Source organism: Schistocerca americana, chromosome 5, assembly GCF_021461395.2.
Source record: "Schistocerca americana isolate TAMUIC-IGC-003095 chromosome 5, iqSchAmer2.1, whole genome shotgun sequence".
In the NCBI taxonomy this organism is placed as follows: domain Eukaryota; kingdom Metazoa; phylum Arthropoda; class Insecta; order Orthoptera; family Acrididae; genus Schistocerca; species Schistocerca americana.
Window position 1 is genome coordinate 419,996,620 of NC_060123.1, and position 22,497 is coordinate 420,019,116.

General features: G+C 39.6%; 1 pseudogene; it reads right to left on the reverse strand.

The window, feature by feature from the left end:
- Positions 1 to 17,290: 17,290 nt before the first annotated feature.
- On the reverse strand, positions 17,291 to 17,408 carry LOC124617391 (annotated as a pseudogene).
- Between the last annotated feature and the right edge of the window lie 5,089 nt (positions 17,409 to 22,497).

The following is a 22,497-nucleotide window of genomic DNA, read 5'->3' on the forward strand; positions in this document are numbered from 1 at the left end:
ACTGAGATGTGTTTGGCTGTTTCGTTTTGATGTCTGTCACTGTTTCAAGAAATGAGGTACGGCTTCTTGGAATGTGAATGACGTCACATGATGATGACATCTTAGGCAACGGGGACATGACAAATCATGTGATAAAGCAGTGGTGGATGTGGGGAGAGAGATGGCGGAGTTTTGAGAGCGGATGATTTGGACGTGTATCCATCAGAGACGGTAAGTTTGTAAGACTGGATATCATGAGCTGATATAATGAGTTTTGAACACTATTAAGGTAAATACATTGTTTGTTCTCTATCGAAATCTTTCATTTGCTAACTATGCCTATCAGTAGTTAGTGCCTTCAGTAGTTTGAATCTTTTATTTAGCTGTCAGTTATGGCGCTCGCTGTATTGCAGTAGTTTGAGTAACGAAGATTTTTGTGAGGTAAGTGATTTGTGAAAGGTATAGGTTATTGTTAGTCAGGGCCATTCTTTTGTAGGGATTTTTGAAAGTCAGATTGTGTTGTGCTAAAAATATTGTGTGTCAGTTTAAAAGCAGTCATTTATAATTTTTCTAAGGGGACGTTTCAAACATTAATATTGAAAAGAAAATTCCCGGTGAAGAGCGAACATACAAATCGATCGACACGGTGATAAACGTTAAAGAAAGTTTGAACTTCACTTCAGAATTTCTAAACTGTCTGCAAGTACCATAAATGCTCCTACATTGGCTTCGACTTAAAATTGGATCTCAATTCATACTACTCAAAAATCTCAATTCACCAAAACTATATAATGGAACTAGGATGATCGTCAAACAGCTATCGAATAACTTCATCGAAACCGAAAGTACAAAGGACACGCACTATCTTTCATCAGAATACCACTGATTTCTACTGGTCTGCCATTCCAATTTAAAAGACTACAATGTCCAATCGAATTAGCCTACAGTTTTAGAATCAATAAAGGGCAAGGACAATTTTAAACTATTGCGGCATCAACCTCAAGACTCATCCTTCTCTCAGTAATAACTATATGTAGACTGCTCTCGATTGGGAAATTCAAAAGATTTGTGCATGTGTACGGCGTAAACAAAACGAAAAATATTGTTCATAAAAAAGTACTGTGAATAGAATATGTTTTCAACAAAAATTTTTACCTCTTGTAATTTAACAAGTATTTTAAATAGTTAGAATATACTATCAATATTTTTTTTACCTCTAATATTTTAAAGTTTATCCTTTTACTCTGGCGACCACACAACCACATGTCAACTCCCTGAGGGAAGCCGGGTATCCCAGCTTGTTAAACATAATTCTTAATCTGCAACTCCTGTATGATTTGACGAAAGGAAGAGAGGGAGATCTTTACTTTGGTCAGTTTTCATTTGGATTTTCTTCACTTTTCACAGACCACCGAAATCCAGTACTTTTTAAATTTAAATCGGATCACAGATAATACCAACAAGACCAATGCCCCACCTTTAAACGTGTGCTTTGACTTTGCTGTAATTTCACTCCTGAATCTCTTCCATTTTTCGGATGCAGGCGTAACCTGTATCAATGTTCTCCACCCAAATCGTATCAGGCAGTTGAGTCAAAGCCACGATCTCTCCAGTCAGCATTTTAATTTGAGTGCAGTATACCGTTGAATCATAGACCTGCTTGTTGATTATATCCAAGAACTACCTTCTGTACTCTACTCACTTGGAGTGTCGTTCATCATAGGGTAACTTGGCTAATTTGTTCATCTTGTGGAAACAGCATTCCATAGGGTTCCCTGTAGTGTTGTATTAACTTATCCCGTGAATCATAATGAGCTGTTGTTCCTCGCTAATTCAGTACTGGGAGGCACCTGAATTCTGCCTGTAGCACTTCATTCTACCGGTGTGGCTACTTCAATGATTGCTGGGGACAGGCTGTCTTTATCATCATTCCAAGGCCACGTTAGCTTCCTTCTCCACTGCGGGGACTGCATTACTATAATTTTCTTCTTCTGCTGGACCTGCTGATGACTTGCAGACTGTTGACTGTTTTGGACCAGTCGACTGTTAAGTTGGATTGTATGGTTATTATTTTGCTGTTTATTGGCTCAAATGGTTCAAATGGCTCTGAGCGCTATAGACTTAACTTCTGAGGACATCAGTCCCCTAGAACTTAGAACTACTTAAACCTAACTAACCGAAGGACATCACACACATCCATGCCCGAGGCAGGATTCGAACCTACGACCATAGCTGTCCCGCGGTTCCGGACTGAAGCGCCTAGAACCGCTCGGCCACCGCGGCCAGCTTGAGTTTTGCAACAAATATAAATTAGTAATGGCACATACTCTGGCCAAGAAAGACAAATCTCCTTGTCTCCTCGTCCATTCGGGCACGTATGTTAGAGATTTACGCTTATGAAACTTGGTTGTTCTTTTGCAAATGAAAACATAAAATATATGCCACGTTTCAATGATACAAAGGATACAGTCTTGTGAAATCGGATGAATCATACTGAAAAACTGTATTTTACATTGTTTAAGCTATCAAAGAACAGGGTTTTTCGGTTATTTCTTTCGTGTCCCCTGAACTATATGGATGAAAGAAAAATTTTTAATATAATGTTTCTGGGACCTCAGTCTCCCATTATTCAGTACATCATTAGTGTAATGTGGGTGTACCATTCGTCTCCCTCATTCCCGAGTTTGCAGCTGTTTTCATTGTTTGTAAAATTAAGTGTAACTGTTGTGTTCATTTATTTATTTTATGGACAAAAAGAATGCAGGAATATACACGGAACTGATTTTTAAATATTTTAATGTATTTTCCAGTCACTGTTTATAAAAACGTTGTGAAAAGTCCATATTCTAATATCAGCGTCGGTTCTTACAATATTTTATCTGCCACTGAACTCTAGCTTTACTAAATCATTTGTTAATATAAAAATGACCATAGCCTGTATAATCATGTAGTCCTGGGGAGATTTCCTCTTGGACCAGTACTGTCATATCCTGGCACTATGGAGTTTTTTTTACATGCTCTCCTCTTGGACCAGTACTGTTATATCCTGGCACTATTGGTTTTTTTTCCATTCTCGAGTCCATTTCACTCTACCCTGTCGTGAATGCCGCTGTACTCGGTTTCTAGCTGCTCATGGTCTTTCTTAAGTTGCCACATCCATTTGGTGGAAGTCGTTCTCCCTCTTCAGACAGTGCTGAATGCCCTTGCCTTGAGTCCCTAATTAGCAATTCTGACTGCGTGACAGAAGATTAGCTTCCTGTTTGCCATTGCTGTTGTAATGCTGTGTAGATTTTGGTAGACTTCCTTTTCTGTGTGTCCTTCCGCATACACCATATCTTTCATGAGGCGTATGATTTCCCACAATCTTTCTATCCTTTTATTTCTTAAGCTGTCCCTTGCAAACCATGTTGATGCTTTGAATCATATAATACTGAAGGTCCCATTACGGTTCAGTGTTCTTGCAGGAAGAGTTGAAAAAGTGTGTGAATTCCTAAGGGACCAAACTGCTGAGGTCATCGGTCCGTAGACTTACACACTACTTCAACTTATGCTAAGAACAGCAGACACATCTGACTCGAGGGAGGACTCGAACCTCCGGCGGGAGGGGCCGCGCAGTCCGTGACATGGCGCCTCAAGCAGCGCGGCCACTCCACGCGGCTAAAGAGTTGAAGAAACGAGATTTGGAGCTGCAAATGTTCTTACGGAGAATATAGGTTCTCTCCCAGTCTGATACACGAATTGTTCATGACCAGATCCTCATTTTTAATTTTCAGAGTTACGCATTCTCCAGGAAATTAGTGTTCAGTATTAATGTTTTGCCAAATGGGGATGTGTCGAGAGTACCTCTGATGTTTGCCATTGTTCACCTGTACGGTTAATCTGAGTATTCATAAAACTTTTGCACCGGTTAAAAACCGAGGCCTCTCCACGTTTGTCTTTAGTTAGTAAGTGCTATGTGAAATGCGTCACTCTTGATAAATATACCTCGCAGAAGCACGGAGAAGCGATGTGCTTTGGCCATACAGATTTCGAGGAATATAGCAGCGTCCTCCAGGGTGCTGAAGATAAATACCGGTGAGAGACGATGTGTACCTGAGTGCTGTCTGGAAACAGCGGCGGGACTACTGCAGGAACACAGCTCCACGGCTCCTGCGCCACACGAGCTGTCTCATAATTCTCGTGCAGTGAGCAAGCGTTGCAGTGCCTCCGACGAGACGTTACTCTGCAGCAGAGCGGATTTCTCATTTAAGCCCTTTGATCCCAGGAAGCATACTTAGCTATGCTACACGGTCCTAATCTCGGCTTGACTGTAGCACTGCGATCAAAATGCTCTATATCTATCTTATAAAATACACCTTAATTAGAAAAATTATGTGATCAGAAAAAAGTGCTAAAGAAGACAGTGAATATGCGTTCTTTACATAGTATATTCTAGACTCTAACGCTCTTTAACTAACAGGGACAGCCGGCCGGGGTGGCCGAGTGGTTCTAGGCGCTTCAGTCTGGAACCGCGCGACCGCTACGGTCGCAGGTTCGACTCCTGCCTCGAGCATGGCTGTGTGTGATGTCCTTAGTTTAGTTCTAGGGGACTGATGACCTCAGCTGTTGAGTCCCATAGTGCTCAGAGCCATTTGAACCATTTTTTTTCTGACAGGGACAAAAGGAAATCACTAGTAGACTACATTTGTAATTAACTGAGACTCTCTATCAGAATCCGTATTTTATTACATTATCTGTACGTGGACGTTGATTAAATTCGTTCTGTTGTAAGATACAACGTGGGGTAACATGGAAACAGTTCTACGGTGTGTCAGTACACAAATGAAATTTACTCGTGTTTCCTTTGGGAAAACGGTCTTTTCCGCAAACACCTTTATAACTGCAATCTAGTAATAGATCTACAGCGAACCTGACGCACAGCATTGCTAAACAACACTGCAGTCACTGGCTGTGACAGAAAATTCAAATATCCAAGATGGGGATAAGCCACGCCCCTTATTTATCACATGATTTGTCATGTGCCCGTTACCTAAGATGTCATCATCATGTGACGTCATTCACATTCCAAGAAGCCGTACCTCATTTCTTGAAACAGTGACAGACATCAAAACGAAACAGCCAAACACGTCTCAGTCCTTTACAGGCCACTGAAACGAAACAGGCAATCGCATTGTAGTCCCAGAACAACTTGGTTGGCTGTACTCATAAGTATCTGAAAGATCTGAATTCTTTTACGTCATCTTCAAAAGTATTTTGAAGTTACGTGAAAGCTGTAGCTCGCAGTATTTGCGCATCTAAAATACGTTAAACACACAGTCACACACACACACACACACACACACACACACACACACACACACACACACACACAATGCTTGTGCCATGATCTTACAGATAAAAGTAGCACTTGCGAAAATTATAGTAATGCAGTCCCCGCAGTGGAGAAGGAAGCTAACGTGGCCTTGGAATGATGATAAAGACAGCCTGTCCCCAGCAATCATTGAAGTAGCCACACCGGTAGAATGAAGTGCTACAGGCAGAATTCAGGTGCCTCCCAGTACTGAATTAGCGAGGAACAACAGCTCATTATGATTCACAGGATAAGTTAATACAACACTACAGGGAACCCTATGGAATGCTGTTTCCACAAGATGAACAAATTAGCCAAGTTACCCTATGATGAACGACACTCCAAGTGAGTAGAGTACAGAAGGTAGTTCTTGGATATAATCAACAAGCAGGTCTATGATTCAACGGTATACTGCACTCAAATTAAAATGCTGACTGGAGAGATCGTGGCTTTGACTCAACTGCCTGATACGATTTGGGTGGAGAACATTGATACAGGTTACGCCTGCATCCGAAAAATGGAAGAGATTCAGGAGTGAAATTACAGCAAAGTCAAAGCACACGTTTAAAGGTGGGGCATTGGTCTTGTTGGTATTATCTGTGATCCGATTTAAATTTAAAAAGTACTGGATTTCGATGGTCTGTGAAAAGCGAAGAAAATCCAAATGAAAACTGACCAAAGTAAAGACCTCCCTCTCTTCCTTTCGTCAAATCATACAGGAGCTGCAGATTAAGAATTATGTTTAACAAGCTGGGATACCCGGCTTCCCTCAGGGAGTTGACATGTGGTTGTGTGGTCGCCAGAGTAAAAGGATAAACTTTAAAATATTAGAGGTAAAAAAAATTGATAGTATATTCTAACTATTTAAAATACTTGTTAAATTACAAGAGGTAAAAATTTTTGTTGAAAACATATTCTATTCACAGTACTTTTTTATGAACAATATTTTTCGTTTTGTTTACGCTGTACACATGCACAAATTTTTTGAATTTCCCAATCGAGAGCAGTCTACATATAGTTATTACTGAGAGAAGGATGAGTCTTGAGGTTGATGCCGCAATAGTTTAAAATTGTCCTTGCCCTTTATTGATTCTAAAACTGTAGGCTAATTCGATTGGACATTGTAGTCTTTTAAATTGGAATGGCAGACCAGTAGAAATCAGTGGTATTCTGATGAAAGATAGTGCGTGTCCTTTGTACTTTCGGTTTCGATGAAGTTATTCGATAGCTGTTTGACGATCATCCTAGTTCCATTATATAGTTTTGGTGAATTGAGATTTTTGAGTAGTATGAACGGAGATCCAATTTTAAGTCGAAGGCAATGTAAGAGCATTTATGGTACTTGCAGACAGTTTAGAAATTCTGAAGTGAAGTTCAAACTTTCTTTAACGTTTATCACCGTGTCGATCGATTTGTATGTTCGCTCTTCACCGGGAATTTTCTTTTCAATATTAATGTTTGAAACGTCCCCTTAGAAAAATTATAAATGACTGCTTAAACTGACACACAATATTTTTAGCACAACACAATCTGACTTTCAAAAATCCTTACAAAAGAATGGCCCTGACTAACAATAACCTATACCTTTCACAAATCACTTACCTCACAAAAATCTTCGTTACTCAAACTACTGCAATACAGCGAGCGCCACAACTGACAGCTAAATAAAAGATTCAAACTACTGAAGGCACTAACTACTGATAGGCATAGTTAGCAAATGAAAGATTTCGATAGAGAACAAACAATGTATTTACCTTAATAGTGTTCAAAACTCATTATATCAGCTCATGATATCCAGTCTTACAAACTTACCGTCTCTGATGGATACACGTCCAGATCATCCGCTCTCAAAACTCCGCCATCTCTCTCCCCACATCCACCACTGCTGGCGGCCCACCTCCAACTGTGCAACGCTATGCGCTGTTCACATCTAACTGTCCACTACAATAGAGAGTTTGTCAACAATGCAAACCAGCCACAGACTGCACACAGCACAGCCAGTGATTTTAATACAGAGCGCTACTTGGCGTTACCAATATAAAAACCTAAACAGCCTACTTACATAGCCCCCATGCTCCCCACAAAAAATTTTACAAATTGTTTTGGGCTGTGGCTAATACAGATTTGAAATTTTTTTATAATTTCAATAACAAAGATATCAAATGCACACACTTATTGATACAATGTTGGTCAAAAGCTAAAATTTTCTCACAGTCCATAAAGACAGTCCTGATCATTGATCACAGTATTAATTAAAATTTTATGCTCAAAGTCCGAGCAGTAAAAGAAAATGCTAATGGAAGTAGTGGATTTCCATGCAGTCTTGAAGAAGTAGTGTTGTCCTTCCAACGGAAAGACAGTGCTGACTCTTGACATGCAGACAGGGTAGGTCATCACAGAGCAGACCCACTGTGGTCCTAGTAGAGATTATGGTATTGGTGGGCCACCATAGGCGCAGATCTACTGCAGTCCTTGTAGCAATGATGGTATTGGTGAGCCATCAAAGGTGCAGACCCACTGCGGTCCTTGTAGAAATAATGGTATTGGTGGGTCATCAAATGTGCAGACCCACTGCAGTCCTTGTAGAGACGGCCAGCAGCCATCTGTTGCGACTGTGCAGGTGCAAAATCACCATCGACGAGTCTTGCAGACAAAATCGAAAGTCCATAAACCACCACTTGTGCACTCACAAAGTTTTTGGATTTGTCCTTAGAACCAGCAATGCTGTTAACCAGACCCTTGCTGAATTATCAACACATGTGTGAGCACTAACAGTCGCCTTTTTTTTCACATATTGTGCATATACTATGACCAACAGAAATGTGTGCATGAAATGAATGCTTACAAGTTACTTAATTTGATCAACTGGTGTCAATTACAATTTTATAACATGAGAATACAATAACAAAAGTACAAAATACATCATTAAAGAGCATGACAATACAGATAAGATTTGTAGTAATACGGACTTCACAAAAGAATAGAAATAGACATATACATCAGTGTTACAGGAATTATGACACAAGTAAATATATAAAAGGTCAGAATAACTTTCGAAACATCAACTTCACACGTGAGCATTAAAACAAAACAGAATAAATAATGTCTAAACATCTTTACAAAGTAAATAACATAGTATTAGAAAAATTCTACAACATAACTGTTATCAGCTAAACATATAGAGACAGGAAGAAAACAAATACACAAGGTACACAGACACATAGTGGAATGGCACAAAAGGACAGGACATGGTTTGTTTTCAGTGTGACATTTGGTACTGCAGTCCAACCCAAAACTTCATTTCATAGACGTTTCCTCTTATTTCACCTTTTTTTTAATACCTTGTCAATGCATTACTTCCAATTTGTGACAACTCATTCTCTTATATAGCCTACCCCCTCTTAAGCTAACTAAAATCTACTGAGCTCAGATGCTAAACTAAGGGACAAGGCAATGCAGCAGCACAAAACAATTAACACAAACAGCAATGACAAAAAATGCAAACTGGCAAAGCAAGCAGCAATATATATAAATTAGCAAAGCAATTGCAACATTACAACTAATATGAGCCAATGTGCAGCAACAATAAAAATAAATCAGTGGTAAAACCGGCTTAACAGAGTAATACAAAGTAAAATTTAATAGCACTATGCCTGGCAAGCAGCAGCAGCAAGTGCAATAACTTATACCTAAATATGACAAAGTTCAAGCAGAAAAAAATATTACAGTAAAAATGGCCATGTTTAATTCCTACATCACATCTTAACACTAGAGTGATGCATCACGCGAACTTACTTTAGCAGTCAAGTTACCAAATCGTAAAAAAATTATTTGTGCAATTCCTGTGAAGGGAAATGTCTATTTACGTTCCCTCGTTTTCTTGGAAGTAGATTATAAAATTATTATTTACTGGATCTGTAGGCATAAAATATCTATATTAGTACATCTATTAAATTTTATTTTAACCAATGCTGCAGTGCAGCTAGAAACTAGATATTAAAAAAAATGAGCAATCTCTCAACTAGAAAGATAATAGATGTAAAATGTTTCTCATCATTTCATTAGGCATTTTAGTAAATATCATGAATTAAGAGCTACATAGTGTAATCATATGTTTTCAAGTTCGAGCGTGTCGTATTTGTGATGCCTTCTACACAGAAATGTGAATAGTGAAGATAATGGCCTCCTTTTTTTTCTCCTCCTGTGCCTCTGAAAGGCACACACTAATGGCTTTTTTTCCAGGTGACTGTCGCTCAGATGGGCCTCCACAGCACATTACATCAAGGTCATCTACCTTCTTTACTGTAATATTTACGGCAGCAGTTTCCACTACAGTGACAGTTTCATATAAAATGAAAAAAATTCGAAGGTTAGAAATTTACATTAGAAGTGTGTAGAAACAAAATCTCATATATAACAGTGTCCCAAAAGTTTTGTCACCATTGTGGTAACTAACATTCACCTATGTACACACATTTCATAACTCTTAAAGTACGATTCTTTGTTTCCAACATCCTTTTTCACAAGTCAGAGTCCCTAACCACTACTCAATATTCCTTACCTTATTACACATATACATATTTGTCGACACTTCTTCAATACTTCATCATAACAGATACGTAGCATAATCGAATTCCTCATATAGCATCAGCTTATTGATCATAAACATACCTCAGCAGCATAATACACATCATCCTCATAATAATAACATCATAAAACATGAGACAAATCTCAAAATCGTCGTAGCATCCTCCAATAATTTCAAAACCTAAAGGAAATTCTCTGCTCATTTCAATAGTGTCATCTACCTCAAACGTACTTTAAAAATCATGTTCCCTTACCAAACACATCATTCAAAGCTCTCATAGTATCACAATGGTTCCAAAAAAAAATAATCAGTTCACGAAGTACAGACAAAATACAATTTCATAAGTATGAAGTTATCCAACTGTGTAATTGCGTAAACATCTGTCACTGATGTAGTAAAAAAATTTTTGTTTCTCTGTTAAATGATCAGATAGCTGTGTAATTATGTGTTAGAGAAATATGGTACCAATGTGTAAAGTTGTACAAGCAAATATCATATTAGCTAGGGCTCCTTGTGCTTGCCAAACACATGGTACACAAAGTAAGCATGTACCCCCCTGAGGATTAGTGTAATTATACCCTCAGGTGTTACAGATTACAGCAATGCAATGAAATGTATCACAGAACACCTTTGTACCCTTGTAATTCAAAAATCTTTAAAAATAAATGTTTTAAGTACAAAATTAATCACTCAAATACGTGTACTGCAGTGCTAAACTGTGCATCTTGTTGTAAGATAATCTCTGTCATTACTTCACGGTAAAAATGTGCCAAGTGTCGTTATTATCGTCGTCCATAAGCGAAGTTCTGTAGAAGTCACTGTACTTACCTCGTAATAAACAAAAGTGAAATGCTATGCGTGTAGATATCGTACTTATTACCTACATTACAGTGATCAAGAAAGTACTATAATGTAACGTATTGTTGTGCTACGAAAAAGGCTGTCTCATTGTAGTTACTACTAAAACATGTTTTCCTTTCCAGAAGAATTCAGAAAAACTGTGCAGAGATAAAACAGATACACGACAAAAGCAACAATGTAAACTGTGTCACATATTAGTAGCGTCATGATATAATCGTGTAGCTGTCAAATAAACTAACCACTGTGTCATCTGACATCTCTCAGAAAGTACTTTAAATCCAGAATGTATTTTCAAATAAACCAAAATGTTGCATTAAAACTCATTAGCAGTACCGGTATATGTTCGAAGTATGTGAGCCTTATAGTCATTACGTAATTGTGCAACTAACAAGCAAGAATGTACACACACAATAAAACTGTGTCGTCTGTTTACTATAACAATGCACTCGTAAATACTGTCTAAATATGTTCCCTAGGTTCTGGTCTGGATAGTTAACTTCAAAATATTGTTGCATGTTAACAGTTTCTAAGTGTAACAAAGAGTATTAGTAAAATGAAGTGAAAAATTTTATAGCAAAGACTAAGTTTACAAAACAAATTATCTCTCAATAAACGGTTTTACATGTGAAATGTGGTGCAATCTTTTACCCTCTGTAATGTGCAGAGTTTCAACCTCAAAGCAATTATCATGTTGTGTAAGTCGGTAAGGAATGCTAAAATTTTTCTCAAGGTTAGCGTCTATGTTATTTTTCTCGGAGCCAGCCGGCGCACGTGGCTGCCTGCGGTGCGAGTCATTGTCTGTCTCTTTGTTGGCGCGCGTCGTTATTAGGATTAGGAGACCTAACTTCTACAAATTCACCTTGTCGAGAGGGCCCTGCCCTGTTTGAATGCCGCCAGTTCTGATGAAATTCAGGTCTGTCGTTATGATTATATCGTCCGTCGTCATGTCGGTAGGTTCCATAGTTTCTTTCTTGTCGGTCACGTGGTGGAGAATTTCTCCTTGAATCGTAAACTCTGCGCTGAACTGTTGCGTCTGTTGCTGTCTCCCTTGATAATAATTATTTTGGTTCCCATATTGTCTGTTTCCATGGTTATCTCTGTCATATTCATTACTATTGAAATATGATCTTTCTCTGTAACTATTAGTCTGCCAACGGTTGTCATTCGGGTGGTGTCTGTTTTAGTCACGATTTTGTGAGAATAGCCTTTTCATGTCCAGTTATTATTTCTGTCATCACGGAATTGTGACGGATGTGACCTGTAATTGTTGTGCTCCTGTTTTCGCGTTCCGCGATTGTCAGTGTCAATTTCCAATTCTTGTAACAGTCCCTGAAAAGCTTCAATGTCGTCTTTGCAACGTCCTGCCAAAATAATATGTCGTAAATGTTCAGGCAATTTGATTAAGCAAATGCGGATGAGTTCTGAGGGGATGTATGGGTTTGAAAGATACTGATTCTTATGTAACATGTCTTCAAAATATTTCACAAGACTGGAAAATTCAGATTGTTCGAAATGTTTCATCATTATGATGCTATGTTTTACTCGGTCTTGTGTGGCTTGGAGCCAATATGGCGAGAGGAAGGCCCGGGAAAATTCTCCTTCACTGTGGCAATCGTGAATAACCGATAGCATTCTTACAGTTGGTTCATTCTCTAAGTAGCCACACGTAAATTCTAATCTGTGCTCTAATGACCAGTTGGGAGGAAAACAATGAGAGAATTGATGGAGCCCTGCTTGTGGATGAATGTCGTTGCCATAATTCTTAAATGTTTTGAATTTACGTGTAGTAATGAACAGCTTATAGTCAAAATCATCATGTCAGCGAGTCGCATATCGGTCATTGTTACTTCGTTTCGGCGGTTCCATCTCAAAATTCAGTGCGCCTTGCCAATTTCTTTCATAATTTCCGAAATGCCCTGTGTTATTATTTTGTGACTTTTCCGTATTTCTAAGTCGCTCTTCCCGTGTTGGAGTGCGAGTCTCCTCTGAAATATGTAATTCTTTTATTACCTGTGTCAACTGATCTTGTACTTCCCAGATTTCTCTTTTGTACTGTGTATTGATTTGATTTTGATTTTGTTTGAATTTTCTAATTTGTTCATACTCTTCTGCGTCAGTGAAGGCTATGGGTCTTGCGTCATTCATATCATCATCTACCTTTGTGGATAAGTTGGTGAACTGATCCGAAAGTTCAGCTACTTTCTCCGATAGAGAACTTATTTCCTCAATGTGTTTTTCTGAACCAAGTTTCAGTGTGTCCATTTGTGTTGAAATCGTATCTACTGTGTCCTTTAAGTTTTCCTGATTTTTTGCAAGTTGCGTAAACGAATCGGTAGATGCAACTGAGTCAATTTTAGCTTGCAAGGTGTCGTGTTTTTCATGAACAATAGTTTGCTGTTCTTTTGTGGCTGCTTCGTGATTTTGTAATGCATTTTCATGACGCGAAAAAATAGATTGAAAATTGTTGTGTACATAGTTCCACGTAGCCAGTGCGTGCACAACTTTCCCAATAGAGCGCGCCCCGCTGAGCACAACAGCGCAGGCGCAGCGCTCGTCTGTCTCCGCACTACAAGATGGCGCTACCTATGAGACGGACCAAATTCTGCTTCCGCCGATCCGCGTATTAATATGTAACGCAGCCAATGAGATTGCTGCTAACGTAGAACCTTTTCTCCTCGTGGATCACACTCGCACAGTGATACCTGAACGCTCGAGGTATTGTAACGAGTCTGCACCAGTCTGCATCAGTCTGCATTAGTCTATAGTCAAGTTTCAGTCTGCGCCTATTAAGATTACCAAATCCCTGTACATAGCCATGAAGATAAATGAATAGACACTTTGTCAAGTATCAGAGATAAGTGAGAATAAGATTAACATACCAAGACCAAAGGAACTTCAGAATGTCAATTGTAAATAGCATCCAGAACCAAGTTAAGTTATTTTTATGCTTGTTATTATTTTAATAAATGTGTGTGAAAATTTATCAAGTTCTGTTTAAAGTTGGTCACCGTCAATCTGCTAACCTAAGCGTGCAAGTGGCATTTCTATCATCTAACCTAACGGCAGAAGATAACACGCTACAATAAGACCACGAGACATATTGCTGACACTCGCCTACTTCGTTAGAGCGACAAGTCAAATAATCTGATGGTGTGTGTACCGAAGGTCTTACAGTATGCACACCACAAAAATGCTCACAAATTTGTGTTTTTACGTCATTACAGACTTTTTGACATTTAGATTCGATTTTAAGTAACTCAGCAGTTCAACCTGCACGTGTTTGTTCAAGCGTGGTGTCTAACGTTTGAAGCTGTTGCTGTGACTGTTTTTGATTTTGTTCCATTGCGTCTAACTTTTGAAGATTTTGTTCCATTGCGTCTAACTTTTGCCTATGTTTGTCTCTGATTTTGTTCCATTGTGTCTAACTTTTGAAGATTTTGTCCCATTTGTTTCTGATCTTGTTCAAGCGTTGTGTCTAACTTTTGTAGCCTTTGTCCCATTTGTTGCATTAACTGTAATAACAATGCAGTGATGTCTGAAACATGTTCCTCAGTGCTATTCGGCAGTGCATTTAAACCGGCAATATTCGCATCTTGAAAAGCAGAAAATGTGTCTTGACTTATTTGAGAAATCGGTGAGGGTGCAAAACCTGAATCTACAGTATTTGCAAGATTGTGTCCTGTCATTTCGAATTCCTGAGGCGAGCTGTTGCCGACCGATCGATCGATAATGCTTCCCTGTTCACTAATTGTTTCACTGTCTACACCATTATTTGCAGCCCGCTCCATTTCCCTATGCACAATTACCAAATTACTACTTTGAACATTAGTTAATTCATTACTCGGTGGCGCTAACACACTGCTTTCGCCTTCACTGTTATTTCTCAGTTTGCTTTGGAGCCTAGTATTAAGTTTCTCACACGCCATCATTGTCGCAATATTTCACATGATAACACAGAAAAGCACAATTTGAAGAGCAAAATAAGAAAACACATTAAAATACACTGAAAATAATATCTAGTTAATTGCATGCGCAGCTACGAAATACTTGGTGCAAATCTACATGCATGCCACAACTGTTTCACTATACGACAGTGAAAAACTACAACTACAAAGGAAATTCCCTCTATAATTACGCGCTAGCAATAAACAATAGCTACACTAATTACACAAACTACAAGAAAAAATCAGAAGATTCCAGTGAGGTATCATCGGCTAAGGGTCGACATATGAAACGTCCCATTAGAAAAATTATAAGTGACTGCTTAAACTGACACACAATATTTTTAGCGCAACGCAATCTGACTTTAAAAAATCCCTGCAAAAGAATAGCCCTGACTAACAATAACCTACACCTTTTACAAATCACTTAATTCACAAAAATCTTCGTTACTCAAACTACTGCAATACAGCGAGCGCCACTACTGCCAGCTAAATAAATGATTCTAACTACTGAAGGCACTAACTACTAATAGGCATAGTTAGCAAATGAAAGTTTTTGAAAGAGAACAAACAATGTATTTACCTTAATAGTGTTCAAAAGTCATAATATATATCAGTTCATGATATCCAGTCTTACAAATTTACCGTCTCTGATGGACACACGTCCAGATCATCCGCTCTCAAAACTCCGCCATCTCTCTCCCCACACCCACCACTGCTGCCTGCTCACCTCCAACTGTGCAACGCTACGCGCTGTTCACATATAATTGCCCACTACAATAGAGAGTTTTTCAACAATGCAAAACAGCCACAGACTGCACACAGCACAGCCAGTAATTTTAATACAGAGCTCTACTTGGCGTTACCAATATAAAAACCTAAACAGCCTACTTACATGTTTATATCGTCGACAATATTATTTTTAGTTGCCAAAATTCCCCTTTCTAACAGCCAGTCCGAATTACTGTAGTTGTGAACAATGTTTGGATAAAGTGGTCGACGAGTTCGTTTTCAGAAGTGGCCATGTTGCAGAAATCACTGTTAAGTTTAATGAGGCCGGTCTTCTGGTCAGTAGGATACGTGCCTTCGCCTACTTGTAAAAGTTGTTGAGCAAAATGTGCTATTGTTTCGTCTTTCGAAAGTTCAACACTCATAGTTTCTGTTGGTCGCAATATTTGTATGTGTGGCCAGAGATGTGATTTTTTTAGGCATGCATTGATCTCATCTACTGGTGTTAACTTGGGGATAACTGGAAGTGTTTGTTGAAAATCTCCTGAGAGTATGAATAGAGCTCCTCCGATCACTTCCGAGTTTTCCACGCAAGTCTTGCAATGTCCTGTCCGTGGCTTCGAGCGATTTTTTTAGGTGCCATTGTTAATTCGTCTCAGAGGATAATTTTAGCTTGCTTTAGAAGTTCATCCCGTCCAGATGCTCTTGAGCTTTTACATACCTTGAGTTGTTCTTCGGCTACAGTCAACGGTAGCAGTAGGGCGGAATAGGCAGTTCGTTCTCCTTCTATAAACGTGACTGCAGGGTCAGATGATGCCAGTGCAAGCGTGACGTGTTGTTTAGCACATATTTCCTCCAGCAATAGATTTATTAAAAACCTTTTCCCAGTGCCTCTTGGGGCATCCAAGTAAATAATTGTGTTGATCCAGTCCATGATAACGCTGTAAATTTCCTTTTCATTGTCTCTGAAGAGTGGTTTGTTGTGAGCAATGTACTGAAGTAGTTCGTTGATGTTGCAGCTTTTCTCCTTTGTAATTTCAGATTTTAACACACTGATGGCAGTTTTTCGTGGTGGTTGCATCCCACGTTCTACTAAGATCTGGTTATTTATTTCTATACACTTGTCTTCTAGGTGAATCAGTGTTTCGTTGAAGATGTTGTCGTTGAATTCGATGGTCAGTTAAGGATGAGCTTGTCGAATATATTGCAGCATATCATCCATCATACTCTCTTTGGAGTCCCACAGCTGTTTTGGATTCGATGGGTTACATGTTGTTAGAATTATGGCGAATAAATGTTTCATTTGTTCAACTGAGGCTGAGGGGAGGCTTCTTGTAGTGTTAGTTCCCAGTGGTTGTAATTTCCCAGTAGTCCTAAGCGTTGGCACGTATCTTTGCACGTCTGGCGTAGGTGGCCGTCAGCAGTCTTGAGCCTGCGAAGTCTGTTGGTACCCGTATTTTGTGTACCAACATCCGAAGATGTTGTTCGGATGTACGATGTATATTCGGCGTAGTGCGTTAGTTTTCTTGGTTCCTGGATGTTGTCTACTCGAATTTCTTGTTTTCGTCGTTGAAAGATTTTTCTTGTAGTGTTCCACGTATAACAGAACAGGTATGGACGTCGACACAAAGTAATAAAAAAAGCACTCCGTCTTCAGGCCACGAGTGGCCTACCGGGACCATCCGACCGCCGTGTCATCCCCAGTGGAGTTTGCGGATAGGAGGGCATGGGTTCAGCACACCGCTCTCCCGGTCGTTACGATGGTATTCTTGACCGAAGCCGCTGCTATTCGGTCGAGTAGCTCCTCAATTACCATCACGAGGTTGAGTGCACCCCGAAAAATGGCAACAGCGCATGGCGACCTGGATGGTCACCCATCCAAGTGCCGACCACGGCCGACAGCGCCTAACTTCGGTGATCTCACGGGAACCGGTGTATCCACTGCGGCAAGGCCGTTGCCCGACACATAGTAATGGTTTCGCAATTGGATAAATGTACTGCTAGATGTTGCACAGCTGGTTCGCTTTCGTGTATGGTAAAACTGAAAATCCGCCACGCTGCTTCCTTACTGTTGATGTATCTTCCAATTTGGCTGTCGTCGTTTCTGTTTTGTTGTTCGCTGTCTTTGGCTATTTGAAATACTGCCATGTCACTGCCATTTCCCACACACTTACAGACATATTTGATGGATTTCACTGAATTGCAGTATTCAACGTTTATGTGTGCTTGGAAGATTTTGGAATGTGGTGTGTTACATACTACCTATTGAAGTTAGGCGCTGTCGGGCGTGGTCGGCACTTGGATGGGTGACCATCCAGGCCTCCATGCGCTGTTGCCATCCCTACCTCGTATTTTTCCTGTAAGTCATCGTTTTTAGGTGATCGTCTTCTGTATTTGGGATAGCCGTCAACTCCGGTTTGATTGTCTCCTATATATGGTTTTGGGTGTTTTTCTCTTACATTTTCCATCTCTCATACATGTTGAATTGGGATTTAATGGCCCGCAAGGTCTGTGGATCGTGTTTGACACTACTCTATCGTAGTGTTCCGGATTTTCTTGTGGACTGGGAAATTCAGTTTGGATGATTTTGTCGATATCCGTAGGATCAATGCCGTCGTGTAGCCAGATGAGATTGTGTGAGTGAGGGAGTCCCCTTTGCCATTCGATTGTGTACATCCAGCATATGACGGTTTCAGAGATGTAGTATTTTGTGATGACTTCAATAAATCTCATTTGTCTTTGTCGCAAAACTCGGGCCATTATGTCGTGTCCATGCATGGGGGCTTGTCCGTTGTTGTCTGGTAAATGGAAATGAGCGTATGGCATCGTTGGACGGGAGGCCCTTGTTCGGGTAAGTACGGCCGCCAAGTGCAAGTCTTAGTTTGTTCGACACCCAATTTGGCGACTTGCGCGCCCGTGATGAGGATGAAATGATGATGAGGACAACACAACACCCAGTCCCTGAGAGGAAAAAATCTCCAACGCTGTCGGGAATCGAACCAGGGCCCGCTTGCATGGGAGGCGGGCACGTTACCACCAAGCTAAACAGGCGGACTTGGTCTTTGGTTTCTGGCCACGACGAGTTTCGTGTGAATGTTATGCAGAGGCAGGTGGTTCATTCATATTTTCTTATCTAGGTCATGGCATCTTGAGTGTATTCGTGCGTGTGTCTCGGACTTCCTTTGTATGATTAACATTGTTCCAATGTAGTCAACGTTACGAATGCGTCTCGAAGGTGGGTGTATTCTTTCGTGCGTAGTTTCTTCTGATTCAGTCTTAGGAAAAGCACCCGTTCCGTTTCTGTGTTTGATTACATAACCATCAGAAATTGTAGGAATAAAAGCGAGTGGGAATGTGATTCTATTATACGTTTCATTGTCTTTGGTGATTGAGGTGTAAGCATAGAACTCCTTGGAAGTGACTTTTTTGTTTATTTCTACGCCTGTTTCAGATTGGATTTGTTTCACATTAAAATGACATACTTCCTCTCCGTGCACAAATATTAATGGATACTGGAGGACACTATATGAATGGTGTATTTCTGCAGTGCGTTGTAGTCCTTCTCTTCGTTGTACAATTATGTCACGGCTTGTGCTTTCATTGTACACAATTCGCCTATCTGAGGTGCGTTAAATCGAAGTTCGTGTTCTCCATGTGGCCTTTTATCGGCTCGAATTGTAACATCATTTAGTCTAGTGCTGCTTCGAATATGTGAGTCAATTGATTGTATTCGTGTAAGTTCCTCTGTACCTATCGGACTACTTCTCGTCTCACTCCACTGATATTTGTGCTTTTATCAACTTTTTTTACTCATTTCCGATGAAATACGCTTGCATAAATTTGTGGTCTCCATTGGGTAGTGGTATTAACGATCCCATATTGCATATTTGTAATTGGATGGAAAAAGAAACATAATCGATTTCATCTCTGTTAGTGTTGATCAAAGTGACATCGAAAGAAGTCATTTCGAGGCAGGCGTTGTATGCTTTTATATTCTGAAGATAGCGTTTTGATTTTGGACTTTCCCCGGCCATGTAATGCAAAAATTTTTGCGGAGTTACTGCCAGTGGCGATAATCGAATTTTTCCATTCATGCAACAAACCCTGGTGTTTCTCTATTGAAATTTTTCGCGTTGCAAAATTGGCAGATTTTATCCATTTTTCCGATTACAACCCGTTTGTGTTTGTTGTATGCTTTTGTCGGGTGGTATTTGAATGCTTCATTTGTTAGGTTGTACTGTTTACTTGTCCTCGTCTGCGCTTCTCGTAAGTTGCTATTTTCAAGGCTGGCTTGAGATCGCAGTCTTTTATTATACGATTATGTCGCAGTTCTTGATTCTTCAATCCGTTCATTGCGTTGTTCTTCGTTTTCTCTGCTTCTCACGGTGCTCATTCACGTTCATCGGGAACTTAAACAGGTTTGGCGCTCTTCATTTGTTTCGTTTTTTCGCTGTCCTTTTTGTTTTCGTCGGTTTGCTTCAGAGCAGGCAATATCTCCTCCTCTTCTACGTTTGGATATTTTCTAAAATATCAATCAAATCAACTTTTTACCAACAAATGCATTTTTCACACTTTATTTTCGATTTATATTCACTGTATCACTTTGACTGCTTGTACTTCAATGTTTGTTTTTATTCATTCCGTGCACTAATCTTTCGGTTTCTTCCTTAGTCACTGATAAGAAACTGACTTTCGAACCCACGACGGGTCTTGCTTTATATACCCCTACCAATGGGTAGCCTCAACAGCGGTAAATTCCAGAACATACCAAACTGGCTTCGAATGGTCCACAGTGTTCCAGAACATTCAACAACATTCGAGAGCCTTCTAGAATCTTCCACAATGATCTGGGATGTTCCGCGATGTTCCCGAATATTCTGGAATCTTCCCGAATGTTCCAGACTGCTCTCAAACATTCGAGAATATCCCGGGTATGTATGTTGATTTCCTACGTAATGCTCTACGGATGTTACTACAAGATGTTTCACTGCATGACAGAATGGCGATGTAGTTCCAACATGATGGATGTCCGTCACATAGCTCGCGTGCGGTTGAAGCGGTATTGAATAGCATATTTCCTGACAGGTGGTTTGGTCGTCGAAGCACTATACCATGGCCCGCATGCTCACTGGATCTGACGTCAACGGATTTCTTTCTGTGGCGAAAGTTGAAGGATATTTGGTATCGTGATCCACCGACAACGCCTGACAACATGCGTTAGTGCATTGTCAATGCATATGCGAACATTACGGAAGGCGAACTACTTGCTGTTGAGAGGAATGTTGTTACACGTATTGGCAAATGTATTGAGGTTGACGGACATCATTTTGAGCATTTATTGCATTAATGTGGTATTTACAGGCAATCACTCTGTAACAGCATGCGTTCTCAGAAATGATAAGTTCACAAACGTAAATGTATCACATTGGAACAACCGAAATAAAATGTTCAAACGTACCTACGTTCTGAATTTTAATTTAAAAAACCTACCTGTTACCAACTGTTCGTCTAAAATTGTGAGCCATATGTTTGTGACTATTACAGTGCCATCTATCACAAAGCGAAAAAAGTGGTCCAACTAAAACATTCATATTTCTTTACGAACTACATGAATATGTAATAAAAAATGGAGGTTCCTATTTAAAAAAAACGCTGTTGATATGTGTTAAGACCTATGGCAGCGCCATCTAGCGGGCCAACCATAGCGCCATCTGGTTTCCCCCTTCAAGCTAGACAAGTTTCGTTCTTTGTAGTGTTTCGTTCGACGGTTATTTCGTGAGATATTTGGCCCGGTCACGATCAGTGGACCACCTTGTATATTGATTACTTGCCAATTTCCTAAATGCTGTGGCAGTGGCATTATTAAGAATTGTGTGCTTTTGTTATGAATGCCAGTTTTACTTCAGTTATTCCCGTTGTAATGGAAATGGTCAGTGTGCCTGTTTCTTTCATGTATGGAGAAAACGATACTCACATTAAATTGATGACACAATCCGAAATAAATCAAATCATAGGTTTGTATTTATAGTAAATATTATTTCCGATTTGATTTTAAATTGCAATTATATTTGAAATTAATATGATATTCCTATTTTTATAATTTATTCTGAAGGTATTAACGAAATATCGATGTAATATGATATGAGTGAACTGTGTCTTCTTGTATCTTTGTAGCTCTTGTCGATTTGGTAGTAGTAGTAGCAGTAGTAATAGGGTTCTGTCATAGCGTGTGTAGTAAGAAATATGTATGGAGAAGTTGACGGCAAGTTCATATAAATTGAGACAGATTTCTGAAATTACAGTGATTTACGAGATGAAGAAAATAAAGGGAATAATGAAGAAAATGAATCATTGTCAAATTCAAAAAGCTTGACAGCACCACCTATACAAAAGTATTGCTTTCAGTAAGCCATGTTTTCCATTAGCCATAATATCGATTAGAAGCTTTAAGAACCAGCTGAGTAATCTGTTTTACTCATTACTTCAAAATTCCCTCTCACTTAAAATGACTGCTCGATTTTAGTGTTACTGTATCCGAAAAAATTTCACATGAATAATAACTGTTTTTAGGAGTAACAGAGAAGGGTTCGTAATACTGTGGTAAAGTTAAGTCCAGTATAAAGTTATTCGACTGCACATACCACTGCGAAGTTGAGTTCTTGATTTCATCCATAATATCGACCCGAGCCACAGTAGGTCAGGCAGATTCGAAATAGGCTTTCATTAATTCCAGTCGATTAAAGCCTTATTTATTGGTACTGGTAGTCAGAGGACCGAACTACTTAGTACAATGGAACTTACAGGCCATGTGCTCGTGCGTGACTGGTTGTTTCCGCCGCACAACTCGTCACAATTACAAGACTTGAGGTAGCCTGTATCATTCAGAGAGGACTGCACCTGTTTACATCGCACCTAGCAGATGACCACGACTGCTGTAGCAGACCAACCGCCCCCACCAACATGGAAAAATTTTTTTTTATGTCCGTAAAATAACCGACACTTCAGGGAAACAAAAATAGTGATTTACGTACGGAGAACATCAGAAACAA